Here is a 13,645-nt window from a genome sequence, read left to right as displayed (position 1 = left end):
GGCCTGTTCTGCGTGGATGATCAGTGTAGTGGAAACAGGCACTGGCTGAGAGCTGGAATCTCTGTTTGATTTGCTGTAACATGTAAAGCGAAACTGGGACATTTTACTTTCCAGTCTGTAAGTACCAGGTTTTTCTCCCTCTTCTTTCTCCCTACAGCTCCATGTGAATGTGACTTTGCAAGCTGCAGTTGATTTTCTGTTCCACCGCTCTTTGTTGAGTCAAGCTGGTGAGACAGAGTGTTATCTGTTTAGAGCTTGCTGTTGCTGTCAGGTCTCTTTTATAATTGATTCATACAAGGAAATAAGAGACCTTTAGAATGCTTTTATAGAAGTTAAAAATTACTGGCTTTGTTTTATTTTTGGAAGCATGGGTGCATTTTCTGTGGTGCTCAGGAGGGTTTAAGCTTATATTTATCTTCTTCTCTATCTCTGGCCACTGCAAGAAAAATGTAAGTAGAAGTAATGTACCTATGTAAAGAGATCATCTTGCATGTGTTTCTATATAAAAGAAGCACGGTCAGTATTTCCAGAATTTATGTAAGGTAGTTTATTTTGCGGCTCTCTGCTGTCACTAAGAAATACAGAAACAGGAAAGTTTCTCTCGTTTTTCAGTTGCATGCTGTTTAGAAACTTTGCTGGGGGTGGGGTTAACTATTAGGAATATTTGTAAATATAAACTGTATGTTTCCTTTTTCATTCTAAGGGACAGTGTTTAAAAATAAGAGCCTATGTTTAGCCCACTTTTGCTTTTGAATGCACTACTTTTTAATGAAGAAATGTGAATTTAAAGAAGCAAAAAAATATCAGTTCAGATCCAGATTCATTTATCTTTCATATGTCTCCAAATGCAATCTGTCAAATTAATCCTCGTTATCCATGCAAGATGAATTGATCATAAAAATGATATTAGAAATTAATGTTGTTAATAATGTTTGCATGGTCCCTTTCCAGTGATCAATGGCTTAATGAAATTAAAGATTGTTATCACTATGGAAAGGGACATGTGGATTTTTGTCTGGATTTCCCTTACCTAAGTATACATCATACTTTGCTTCCTGGATTGAAAGTAGACAACCCAGCTGCTGTCAGAACAGCATTTGGATATAAGAGGCTTTAACCACTCGAACCGATGGCCAGAGCTGATGTGGACCATAGTCAACTTCAGATCACTCCCACCTGCAAAGGGGAGTCACAGTGCCTTCCTTGAGCTTGAGTCTGTGGAGCCAGAGGACCCCATGATTTCCGGAGTGGAGATACAATTTCTCTGAATAGGCAGTAAGTCTCAAAACAGAGACAAACCACAGGCTGTGAAGGATGAAAGTGCCTTACTGGTGAGGACAAAGTACGTTCTCATTAGATTTGGTTGAGGGAAATGAGGCGAAGGGGAGAAGACTCAAAATAGCTGGCTGTGTACGTGAGCACAGGCCCTTTCAGAGCTTGAGGTTTGGAGGGAAGAAAAGGTAGCAAACCAATAAAGGATGCTTAGCAACTGGCGAGGCGAAGCCAGAGGAGAATGGCCGCGGTCCCTCTGGGTAGCGAGCTGTCCCAGGGCTGTCTCTGAGGAGAAGTCTGTTCTCCGGAAAAGAAGTAAGTGTGTTGAAGGGTCGGAAATACTGAAGTCTGAAGTAAAGGCAAGTGTTCTGAATGGTCATATTTCCCCAAAACAAAAGAATGGGGAATGTCTTCTTCCCAAACTGAGCTGACTTCTGTGAGTGATGGTTACAGAGGAAGCCTAGGCTGTATTTTAAATAATTGTGTGTGTCTCTGTAACTAGTCCAAGTATATGATCTTGCAAAGGTATGATCTTATTTAAAATGATGAAAGAACAAAAATAGAGGTAGTTTAGGTCCAGTGATTTTTGTACGACTATTTGTTTTATGTCTGCCTAATTTAGTACATGTTGTTTTCTTTTGAATTTTAATTTTTTTGTATGAGATTCCTGGATTCATATATACATATATATATATATGTCTAGCAAGAACTTTTGCCCTTTATAGAGAAGTACTTTTCTGAAGTAGTTAAGTTTGACTTATTTTCCATTCAAACATTTACAAATTTCAACTTCTATGATGTTAAACTTTTTTTGGGGGGTGGTTGCAGCTGGTCACCTCAAAGCATCAAGAGGTATTTGCAAGACTTATAGTGTGCTCCTATTACTTTAGAAATGTTTTGATTAAAAAAAAAAAGAAATGTTTTGATTATTTACTCAAAATTGGGACACCATCTCCCCAGTTGTGCGTAATCCGTAGAAAAGGGGAATTGGATGCTTCAGAGGTTAAGTTTAGGGTCCGCTCATTTGACAGATAGGGAGGCCAGATGGGTGTTACATATACCTTGTAAGAGGGGCTTTTAAAGCCATGGTGATTTGATTGGCCTTCAACATAGATTTCAAATGCTATAGAAGATAATAAAAGTCTTGCACTTTGTACGTGAAAATAGCGTATCTATGTGTTTGCAAGCATGCATGCAAATCCACTAGCCTCGAGACAACTTCTGGGCAGCTCCAAGTTCAGCACTGCTGCAGAAATCTAGAAGGTGCTGGGGTTGGACAGAGCAGAGTCCTATGAGAAGGGGCACATCCACAGAGAGGAAAGCCCCTGGCCACTGTGTTTTGGGCCTTGGCACACTGTTTGTCTGTCCCAGAGCCGCTGGGCTGAGACGTAGACAACTTCACACCATCCCCCACAGTATTTGTTAGCAGGTCCTCTCTGCACACAAATTACACCCTAGCCCTGCTTGATGGGTTGCACCCCCAAATGTGAGGTGAGGTGTGAAGTTCTATAAACTGTTTCCACAAGACATTCAAAAGTGAATATGGTCGAATAGAAAATACATGAATTTGATAACTCCCAAAATTTTGGCTGATTTTTAAATATTAGTAAGCTTTGACTCAGCATTATCAAAGTGTCCACTCCTTCAGTTATCACCCGAACTAGCGGAAACTTAAACTTACCTCTTTTAAGTTGCTGTGCAATCTCTAACAAGCCACTGTACCTCTCTGTGCCTCAGTACCCCCTGTAAAACAGTGTGCTCTCTCAGATACTCTCTACCTTTGGAAAGTCTGTTCTCATGACACCTCGTTCTGGCCTCTCACTCACTCCAGATAGCCCCTCGGATTGCCTTGGGACTGGGTGAAATGTGACATGATTGTCATCCAAAGCACATTGGATTCTTTCTTCCTTCCTCCTTTTATTCCTTTCCGTTTCCCTTCCTTCCTTCTTTCCTCCCTGCCTCCCCTTCATTCTTCCTTCTCTTTTCTATCTCCACCTCTTTCTTCTCTACCCTGTCCCCAGTTACCTTTTCCCCTGCCTCCCTGCTGCCCTGTTTCATTAGTGAGTCGTTCTAAAGTCAACAGAAGCAAGGTTGGGATTGTCTGTTCTCTTGCGGAACCTTTTTGTCTGTCACTTTTCCTTATGAGAGGTCATTGAGGGATAAGTGATAAACTTGATATCCTGCTGTGTTGTGTATCATGTTTACTTAGTCCTGAGCCTGTCTGTGCAGCAGGGACACTGAACATTTTGGTGCTGTGTGTGTATATGTATGTGTGTAAATTGCCCACATTAATTTTCAAAATAAGAGAAAAATTAATTTTATATTCTAAACTGAAGGTGGCTAAGCAGGATTCATTCGAATGTATTCAGCTGACAAAACTTAATTTAAAAATAAAACAAAAAAATTCACAAATGAGAATCCACTTTAGTGTCACAGGATATTAAAGAGCTTGATTTTTAAGAAAGGGAAAAAAGTTTGCCAAGGGGTTTTATTTTTCTGTGAGAAATGATACTCTTGTAAAACGGTATGGAAAATAAAAAGCCATAAATGACTTCATTAAGAAATACATACCTACATACATACATATGCAAAATCAGGCAAGCAACTATGTAGAATCCAAGTTAAAAAAGAAAAGCTTTATGGAAAATTGTCTTCATTATACAGGTATTGAAATCTCAGAACTGTTCATTACTAGATGAGACTCTCAGTTAAAAATGGCAAATGATGAGTTTACTAAACCCACCACTAATGATCATGGGGCTTCTTGAAGCCAAATTATGAGTAAATTTCATTTGAGCATCTTCTACCAGAAGAAGGTAAATTAATTTCAGAATTGATATTTGTAATGCAAGGATGATAGTACTTTTTGTTTCTTTCACTATTAAAAACAACAACAACAACACCACATTGACTGGATAGCTGGGATGGCCCAAGTAATTGCAGGCTAATAGTCTACTTAACAGTTGACAATGTTCTCATGTATTTTTAACATCCAACATGTGTACTCTGAGATGGATGGTAAGTGGCTATTTGATGACGTTAATAGCTTGGATGGGCTTTACTGCTCATTCCAGAGCAGGGTAGTGTTATGACAGCTTTTACATGTAAGTTGGAGTATTAATTTTGCTTTCAAATTTTACCATTAGAAAAATCTCTGTCTATGGGACTTATTATTCTGGAGTTGGAATATTAATGTTATTTCTTATTAAACTTGTAGACTGTATTTGATGTGATCCGTGCAGAGTATAAAATTAATTTTCCAAATCTCATAAAATTGAGTAGATACCCTGGCTTTTTAGGCGGCAGGCCCTGTAGTAAGTAGAACCAGTAATGTGGAATGATTCCTCTGTTTTACAGTCGTGCATCCTTCCATGACAAAAATGATTTTGTATTTATGTTCTATTTCTCCTCAAAAAAAAATATGATGGTGACAGATATGTCTGATAATTTGTGGTTCTCAAATACTTGATTATAAAGTTACCAGCCAGCTTCAGAGGTACTACTTTTGGTTTTAAACCAGTGGATCCGATGACTTGAGGTTGTTCAATTTAATATCACTCAGTTAATAGCTCCAGTGGCTTATTAGACTGTTTTACTGTGCAGTTAAACAGGTAAAGTTGTAAATTGGTCTAAGACATGGCTATAAGTTTTGTTCCTAGTTTCACATCTTCCTCGTCCACATAACAATGTAGGAATGAGATTCAGAGCCCTTCTGCACATTAGAGGAAATTTCTCTGTTGTTTCAAGGAAGGACCAGGATGATTTAATACTGAGCGGCACACATAAGCAGGAGCTGCCAGGGAATAAAGTATTTCTATGGTTAGATATAAAATGCCGAGCTACAGATTCTAAGGATATGACAGAATTTAGAGAAGCTGACTGTGCCAGGCATTTGGCAAAGGGGACTCAAGGAGGCAGATTTAAGGCTTGCCAGAAGGAAATTCTAAATTATGGGATAGAAATTTGAGTGCCCTGAAAAAAAACATATATAAATAAGGAAGTAGAGGAATGAGTGTATTGTGGTTGAAAGAGGTGTGGCTTCATGCTACAAAAGAGAAACTGTATGAGCAAATGAAAACTAGCAAGTGTCGGGGCACTGGGACTAAGTCCAAATTAATTGGCAGAGATACTGCTAAGTTACTGTGCAAATGATTGAGAAATTTACATCAATGAGGAGATACAGAGAAAAAGGAATGCCTTTGGCTCTTAACTAAACTGGCCAAACAAGCTTTACAAATATAATTATTTTAAATGAAATGTGTGTGGTGGCATCAGCAGTGGACTGTCTTCTTTGAATGAGGACCTCTGGAATAGTATGTAAGGATATCATGTTTAGTGTGGTAAATGTTGGTAGACAAGGACTCATGAAAACTGTGTAACTGTTTTACTAGTTGCTAGTGAATAGTCTCGATCTTTCAGTTTTTGTTTCTCATCACCCCCCCGCCCCGCACACACCCACGCACGATTAATCAGAATTATCCCAAATGGTCCCAGGAGATGCGACCAGGAGGTCTCAGGAGTTTGATTTTATCACATCACTCCAACTGCTCGGAAGTAAATTTCAAGTTCTCATGGTGCAATGTGAGGTACCACAGTACGGAATGACTTCTTGAAACCCTTTCATTTCACATTTCTTCTACCGAGCATCGTAGCCAGAGTAAGATGTTTAGGTCTCGAGAACATTCAAATAAGTGCCCTTATCTACCGGACAGGAGCTTCACATCACTAATTATACACAGTCATGTGCAAGAACTTTGCCTCTGAGCTGCTTAGAATTCATCGCATTGGTGCGCCTTTCAGGTTGCTGGAGCTGCTCATATACAGGCGTAATGCTTGACTCCGGGGGGGGAAACAAGCATCATCTCCCAGAAGAGAACAAATCATGTGTTCAAACGCAGTCTCTGGCATCTTTATGATGTGTGTGTTAAGTGTGAATCTGGTAATTTAAGGTGTGTGACTCTCCCTCCCACCCAGCTGTCTGGCTATGTGCTTAGAGAAAAGAAAAACAGATTTAGACTGACACAGTCCTTCCCCAGAGTCCCCCCTACCTCTCCCTGCGGGAATCCGCTCGGGTATTCAGTTGATTGCTGTTGTTAACCTCTCTTGTAGTATTATATTTCTTGTTGAAAGTACCTTTTGTGGCATGCGAGTACATCTAAGAGATGTGAAAGCTTTAAAAATGACTTTACTTTTAAACATTCTTACCTAAATTATTAGGGGAAAAACAGTTTCTCAGGCTACCTGGTGTGTGTGTGTCTGTGTGTGTGTGGGTCTGTGTGTCTGTGTGTCTGTTTATACATTGAAGCTAAAATCTTTGCAGATCTTTAATGTTCATCAAAGGCCATGACTGAATGATACATTGGTTACAGTGGTATTTTTTCTGAATTATTTTCATAACAGGCAAGTAATATTCAAGATAGTCATACATATAACATGATAGACTAAAATATTTCCCCTGGGAAACATTCTTAAGTTTGTATTTGATGATATTCAATCTCAAAATTATCTGAAAATTAGTTTGGAACCAGTTTGAAACTGTAGATAAGGCTCTGACAATTCCTGTAAAATATCCCTTTTTGTAAACTTGGGGTTTCACCTGGGGATTTTTCCCAGGATGTGAAGTAAATACCTCTGGTGGAATATTTGGTAACTTTAGGTAGTATAGGAAAAAAAAAGTGTAACTTGTAAATAAAATACATTATTTTACAGATAAAATTGCTTCGGACAAAGCTACATTGATCAACTTTTTCTTAAAAAAATTTTTTTTTCATTAGCAGTTTTAGAAGTGATTCTGGAATGTCACAGAACTGGCAGCGATAACATTCAAGTGACCCTCTTATAGGTTACTTCCCGTGTTTTCAAGGATGGCCCGCACAGCAAATGGGGAAACAGTGTGTGACATCATGGAATGTTAAATCTGGCAATGCGCTAGATTATCTGGTCCGACTCTTCTACCAGGGCTGGGGGGCTATCCAGAATAGTAAGTAGTATTACTAAGAATGGAGCATAGGGTTTCCAGAACCACAGAGTACCCTTTCTCTGGCAAGAGAGTCACTCTTAAATGGCTCTTCAGGCTCTGGGCTCATGCTGCAATACTCAAACTCTTCTGAGAGCCAGAAAGCCCAAAGCAAAGACCTGTAGAAACCAGACTGAGATCATGAATGAAGAGCTAGACCAGTTGTCAGAAAATAGAGATTCTGTAATATTGGTTCAGCATGGTAGTTAAGTGTCTCCCTTTGTGCCATGTAGGATTGTGGGCCCATGTCACAAATTGTTAAATATCTCTTTTTTTTTCCCTCATGTTTGAAAGCTGGAGACATCTGTCAAATCCATACTTAATTGACATCCTCTGTTACAAGTTATTTGCGGGGCATCCCACAGCTGAGGGCTTCACGATGTGAGTTGGCATGTCCTATACCTAAACGATGGAAAGTGAATTAACAATGTCTCCTGCACACTTTGAGAAAGAAAGTTTAGGGGAGACTAGAACAAACCATGTTAGGATTCCTACGAAGCTGGTTGAGACCCTAATATGTCTCACAAAAATTTTCAGTTTGTAGGAGTCAGAATTAAGAACTCATCATTTTACAGATACAAGTGTGAAGTTAATCTCACAGAATTCAATAAATAAATATATTTGCTCTACCTGTAATTAAGTTTAATAGACTACAATTATAGCTACTGGTTTTACTAGTATGTAATTTTGCTCTTTAAAGTTGGCACTAAAGTTGCCAAACGTGATTTGTACTGGTATTGAAAGGGATAAGTTGATGGTTATTTCCTTTTTTTTTTTTTAAAAGAATTTAACTTTCCATAGACGCTCACAGAGTATGAATCTCATTAGGCAAGTAGAGGAATCTTCAGATGCTTTCCCCACATCTGCATTACATGAGGTTAGATACAATGCAAGTCTAATTTCCCCTTGTTTTTGACCTCAAGGACACAGCCTGTACGCTATTTAGTTTTACAGCAGACGTTTTACACATTGTATCTGATAAAGGAACACAATGCTTTGATGTTTAGACATTTTTCTTGCATCCCGTGCAGCTGACAGAATCAGCAGGTGGGCCCATCTTCAGGACTGCTGGCCTATATTCATTCCCTCATTTTAAAATTATTTATTAAATGTCTACAGTTTACCTCATGCTGTTCCAGGGTGTAGGGATATGGTGATGAATAAAACAAACAGAAAATTGCTGCCCTTCTCAAAGTATGCCCATTCCGGTTGGGCATATGTTTGTAAAGAAGGGAGGACAGGTTCTCTAGCCGACCCTGGGGCCTTGGTGGCTTTTTTATCTTTGATTTCCCACTGCCTCCTTTTGCTCTGTTGGCTCATCCTTCAGGTAAGAGTACTTCTCTGGTATTTAAGTTGATCCTATACAGGTCATAGAAAGTAGAGGGATAAAACAATTTTCCACGTGTTTTTGTAAACTCAAAATTACATTGGCCTAAAATGGCTGAATAATGGAGGCGGACTTCTAGTTTATTTGATGGAGAGCAGGTTTTTATAATTAGGCCACCAAGTCACTAAGGCAGCCTTCCCCCTCTGTTCATTTAATGTGAGCACAGCTGGACTTCTATTTACCCAACAAGTCACTCACTTCTTAGGTGTTTTCCTTTCCACTTGCCCTAATTGATGAGTTGATCAAATTGACTAATTTGAAACCTATTTATAACCATATTTTACACCCTAGTAATGGGTACAGCCCTGGCTCCCTAGGATATGGTTTTAAGTAGAGTTGAATAGATATGTAGGAAAACACTTTAAGCTTTCAGGAACAAGATGTTTTATAACTGCAAGGTGCTGTTAGTATTAAAGTATTAAAGATAATAATTTAGAAGTAAATATTATAGCAACTAAGTGCATAGGGGCTCTTAGTGCACTATTTCACTTTGATGTGTAAAAAGAAAATTGGTACTAAAAGATACAGTGTCTGTCTGCCTTATAAATTCTCTCCCCAACGCTATTGACTTTTCTCTCCCTTCTAACTTCCCTTTGGTAACATGGGAGCTTACCTAAGTTTTGAAGTAGCTCGTTAGAGGGATTTACAGAGTAGATGACAGTTTTGGTTTCGTTTTTTTTTTTTTTTTTTTTTTCCCCTTCCTGATGTCTGAGGGCTGAGCACTCCGGAGTGATTAATTGTCTGGGCATCTGATGTCATTTTTTTTCAGAGGCACAAAAGTTGGAGTGCCTCTCATCACAAGAAGTTGACTCTGAGCTTTGGTAGAGTGGTCTTGACCCTGCCTGATACTAGGAAGTGATGAGAGGGGTGATTGTTAATGCTCAGAGACCACAGGCTCCATGGATTTCCAGCTCTGCTTTCTTAATTAAACACGGAGCACTCCAGGATTTATTTCCCCATTTCCAAGCAGGCAGATCCTCTGCTGTCATCGAGTTGGGTATGCATGTGGTCTGCCTATGCAGTTACTCATTCACTCTGATCGATTGATCAGTCGATCTGTCTATCTATCTATCTGTGCATCTATTTATCTTTCTTTCTTTCTATCTGAAACACCTCACTGGCCAGTTCAAAGTGTATTACATGACAAACCCGCACAATACAAGCCCCTTCCCTTTCATCAACTAGAAACACCGCCTTCTTAGGCAAAGTCACATTTGCATAAGCATCAGCCTCAAATTACCTCAACATCAAATTGCTGTAGTATTTTAAAGTTAAAGATCTATACTCAGTATTAACAAGGCTGTTTCGTATTCCGCAGAGACGCAAACAAATGATGTAGTCTTAAATATCAATTGATCTGGAATATCTCTTAACCCAACATCAATATTAAGGCTTTAGCATAGCTGTCACAAGAGAAATCTGATGTTCTGAACTTTTAATTAATTTAGCAACATTGTATATATTGTGTTGTATTACATTTCTTTTCTCAGGTCAATATTACTTGATAGCTGTAACTAATAAGAAATGAATTATTTCAATAGCCCGAGAGTCCAAACATTGGATAATGCCAGTAGTGGAAAAATGGTGTGGACTGTGCTTCTCAAACAATGTATGAAAATGCAGATTCGGATTCAGTAGGGCTGGAGTGAGGCTTAAAATTCTGAATTTATAATTAGCTCCTGGATGATGTCAGTGTTGGGGGGTCTACATTGCATTTGAATAATAAGAGTAAAGGTCAGTTTGAACTTCTTTTGCCCGCATTGAATTTTATAACTAAGGAATTCTTTCTTGAGCTTCTTTTTCTCACTGTATTATTTGAAATCAGAAAATAAAATGTATTAGAGCAACAAGTCTGTTGGCCGGTCAAGTTAAAGGCTTTTGCCTCATTTTGTATTATACCGATTTATGCTCCAAATCTTTGACTTCTGTCCTCAATTGATCTGGTACTTCTTTCCTTGACACCTGAGTCTTGTGATTAGTTATTTAAAGACATATAAAGTGAAATACTTGGGATGTTTTTGCTAGGATAGATACTCTCTCCCGAATCATAGGAACTGAGATGTATACTGGAGATAGGACCGATGTGCTCCATATGGAATATTCTGAAATATTATCAGTGATGCTATTGTTTGTTTGTTTCCCTTTGTTCTTGGGATTTCTGAAGGTAAGACGTGGGCTTTTCTAATATAGACCTTGTCTAGTTTCCTGTACATTGTCTATTTCCCCCTGGTAACATTACATATTACGTGGCTTCTGGTGGTGACAACTGTCGGGAAAGCAAGAAGCCTTTCTTTTTTTAAACTTTTCTCCATTTGTGACACGATGACAGCTGTCATGGGAATGGGGGAAGATAGAGCCATTTTTCAGAGTCCATCAAATGAAGGGACATTCATTGCTGCAACTTAATGAAAGTTGCTTCATCGTGACATGTGTCAGAGTCTTTGTGATGCAAGTGTGGAAGGATCTTTTCTGAAAGATTTATGCCTCAGGACTGGATTTGAGCTGAAGGGACACGACCTTGGCTTTGAACTTACAAAAGGTTACCCCTGTAATAAAATCCAGAGTCACATGAAGAGGTTTTCAGATCAAGAAGGCAACAGAGAGTAAACAACAGCACAGAGATGGTCTCCAAGAGGTGCCGGTGTCATGGCCAGTGTGGGTCTCCCTAGCTTTCTTCTGCCTAGAATCCTCAGAGAATAGTTGGATATTTAGGTGGCCATCTGAATGCTTAGATAACTGCCTTTTTCAATTTTCATCAGTCAAGTCTCATTTTATAAGTTGAAACAAACCTGTTTATCCATTTTAAAAGGTTTGTTGTCAAACCTCCTGTGAATGTGTGGCATTGTTGAAAAGATGGTGACAATCAAGAGAAAAATTCTCAACCAGATATTTATTAAAGAGCTTTATTGAGTTATTCATTCATAATCCTTAGAGTTAACACATTTAAGAAGTACAGTTCAATGTTTTTAGGAGATTCACAGAGTTGTACAACCATCACCACAATCAGTTTTAAAATAGAGTTGACCCTTGAACAATATGAGGGTGAGGGGTCCTGATCCTCTATGAATCAGAAATCTGCATATAACTTACAGTTGGTTCTCTGTATCCAAGGATCCACATCCACAGATTCACCCAACAGCGGATCATGGAGTGTTGCAGTATTACTATTAAAAAATCCGAACGTAAGTGGGCCTGTGCAGTTGACGCCTGTGTTATTTTGCTCTAGGACCAACGGTATTATGTATTCACCATCCCAAAAAGAAACCTCATACCTCGTAGCAGTCACTCCACATGTCTCCAAAACCTCCTAGCCCTGGGAAAACACTAACCTACTTTCTGTCCCTAAGGATTATTCACCTATCCTGGATATTTCACATGAAAGGAATTATACAGTATGTGATTTTTTCTTTTGGTGATTGATTTCTTTCACTTTGCCTCACGAGTTAAAAAGTTCTAGCCATGTTGTATGTAGCATGTATGAACCCTTCATTCTTTTTTCATTACACAGTAATATTCTGTTGTATGGATATATCTCATTATATTTATCCATTCTTCAGTTAATGGGTATTTGGGTTACTGTTTAAACTTTTTTGGCTATTATAATTAATACCTATATGAACATGTGCCTACAATTTCTGTATGGAAATATACCTAGGAGTGTCACTGGGGGCCCAAGTTAAAGATTTTTAACTAATATGTTTAAACTTCATCAACCCTGAAAAATAGTGAATTTTTAAGGTAGTGTGCTAAAAGCTTAAAGTAAAAAAATGCTTTTCAATGAATAGTGTTACTCAGCTAAACATAAACCACCTCTTAATTTATTTTACTCTTTAGAAAAAAAAGTGTCTCCTTAACTTTATTCTTTCTTCTCCAAACTCAGCAGCGGCACACCATCCAATGATTAAGGATTTGAATACAAGACAAGTTAAATTTTCTATAAAAAGTGAAGCAAAGAATATATCTTTTCCACTTATTAAGAGCAAAATTCATGCAACTTTGATATAGAATATTTACAAGTAAGTTTAGTTAGCATATCAGGAAAACAAATCTAATTGAATCCCAGCCTTTTGGAGGCTTAAAATATTTGCCTGGCAATAAGGAAAAGTGTGGGTATGCTTTGTCAGCTGGTCTGTAAAGTTCAAAAGCTGTAGATGCAAAAAGGTACTTGTACTTTCTCATCTCTAGAAACACCAATCAAGACCATAAAACAAAGAACATGCCCATATTGGAAACAGACCTTCACTGTGTATCATTGACTATGACAGGCTGGATCAGAACAGCTCCTAGAAAGGAGGCTGAGTGAATGCACTGGGGATAGTGATGTTATTCATGCCGTGTGCACCTTGGAAGGCTGTTTGGATTGCGTTTGATTACCACTCCTGTGTATTTGATGTTTTGCAAGTAATCTGCTGGGACTGCCTTTTCTTTTTCCAGTTGAAAATAGGTTAGAGGAAGGATATAAACATGTTTGTGGTCTGAAAAGAAAAGAATAAAGATAAGGATCTGCCACAAAAATTTACTTACCTAGACCTGAATGATGAAAGATAGTGTAAAAAAAGCTACTGACTGAATATTGTTTAGAAAATTGAACAGTGTCAGTAAATGTTTAGTCTAAGATATTTTAAAATGTATGTGTCTGTAAAAATAAAAAAGGATGTAATCTTCATTCAGTGTGCTTCAAAGCAAAGCATGCAAGTATTTTACTTAAAATACAAGTTATGAACATGTCCTTATGGTTCATTATTTACTTTATTGTTGTTGAACACCACACGCAAATATACATTGGTTTATATTTTGCAAAATCTTGTCACTAACGTTTTATTTGCTTTTTATTTTGAAGCAGCCAAGGTTTGCAATTTAATAAATATTATTACTAATAAACAGGTAATCTGGAACAGAATCAGGATTGAGTGTCCACTTTCTAAAAGGATTGAAATATATATTTAGAAGTGAATATGACAGATAAATTG

The 13,645-nt window shown here is 38.1% G+C and overlaps 1 protein-coding gene across 3 annotated transcripts in view; it reads left to right on the top strand.

The window, feature by feature from the left end:
• CNTN4 (contactin 4) overlaps positions 1-13,645 on the top strand; it is an 813,748-nt gene that overhangs the window by 355,425 nt on the left and 444,678 nt on the right. The window contains exon 1 of one of the 3 annotated variants that reach the window (XM_032458060.1): positions 99-117. The exons of the other annotated variants lie outside the window; for them this stretch is intronic. The gene's annotated coding sequence lies outside the window, so the exon portion shown is untranslated. Of the gene's footprint in view, positions 1-98; positions 118-13,645 lie in introns of those variants that run through there. 3 annotated transcript variants of the gene reach the window in all.

Source organism: Camelus ferus, chromosome 17 (assembly GCF_009834535.1).
Source record: "Camelus ferus isolate YT-003-E chromosome 17, BCGSAC_Cfer_1.0, whole genome shotgun sequence".
NCBI lineage: Eukaryota > Metazoa > Chordata > Mammalia > Artiodactyla > Camelidae > Camelus > Camelus ferus.
Note: the sequence above shows the minus strand (reverse complement) of the source record. Positions and strands in the feature narration are given on the sequence as shown.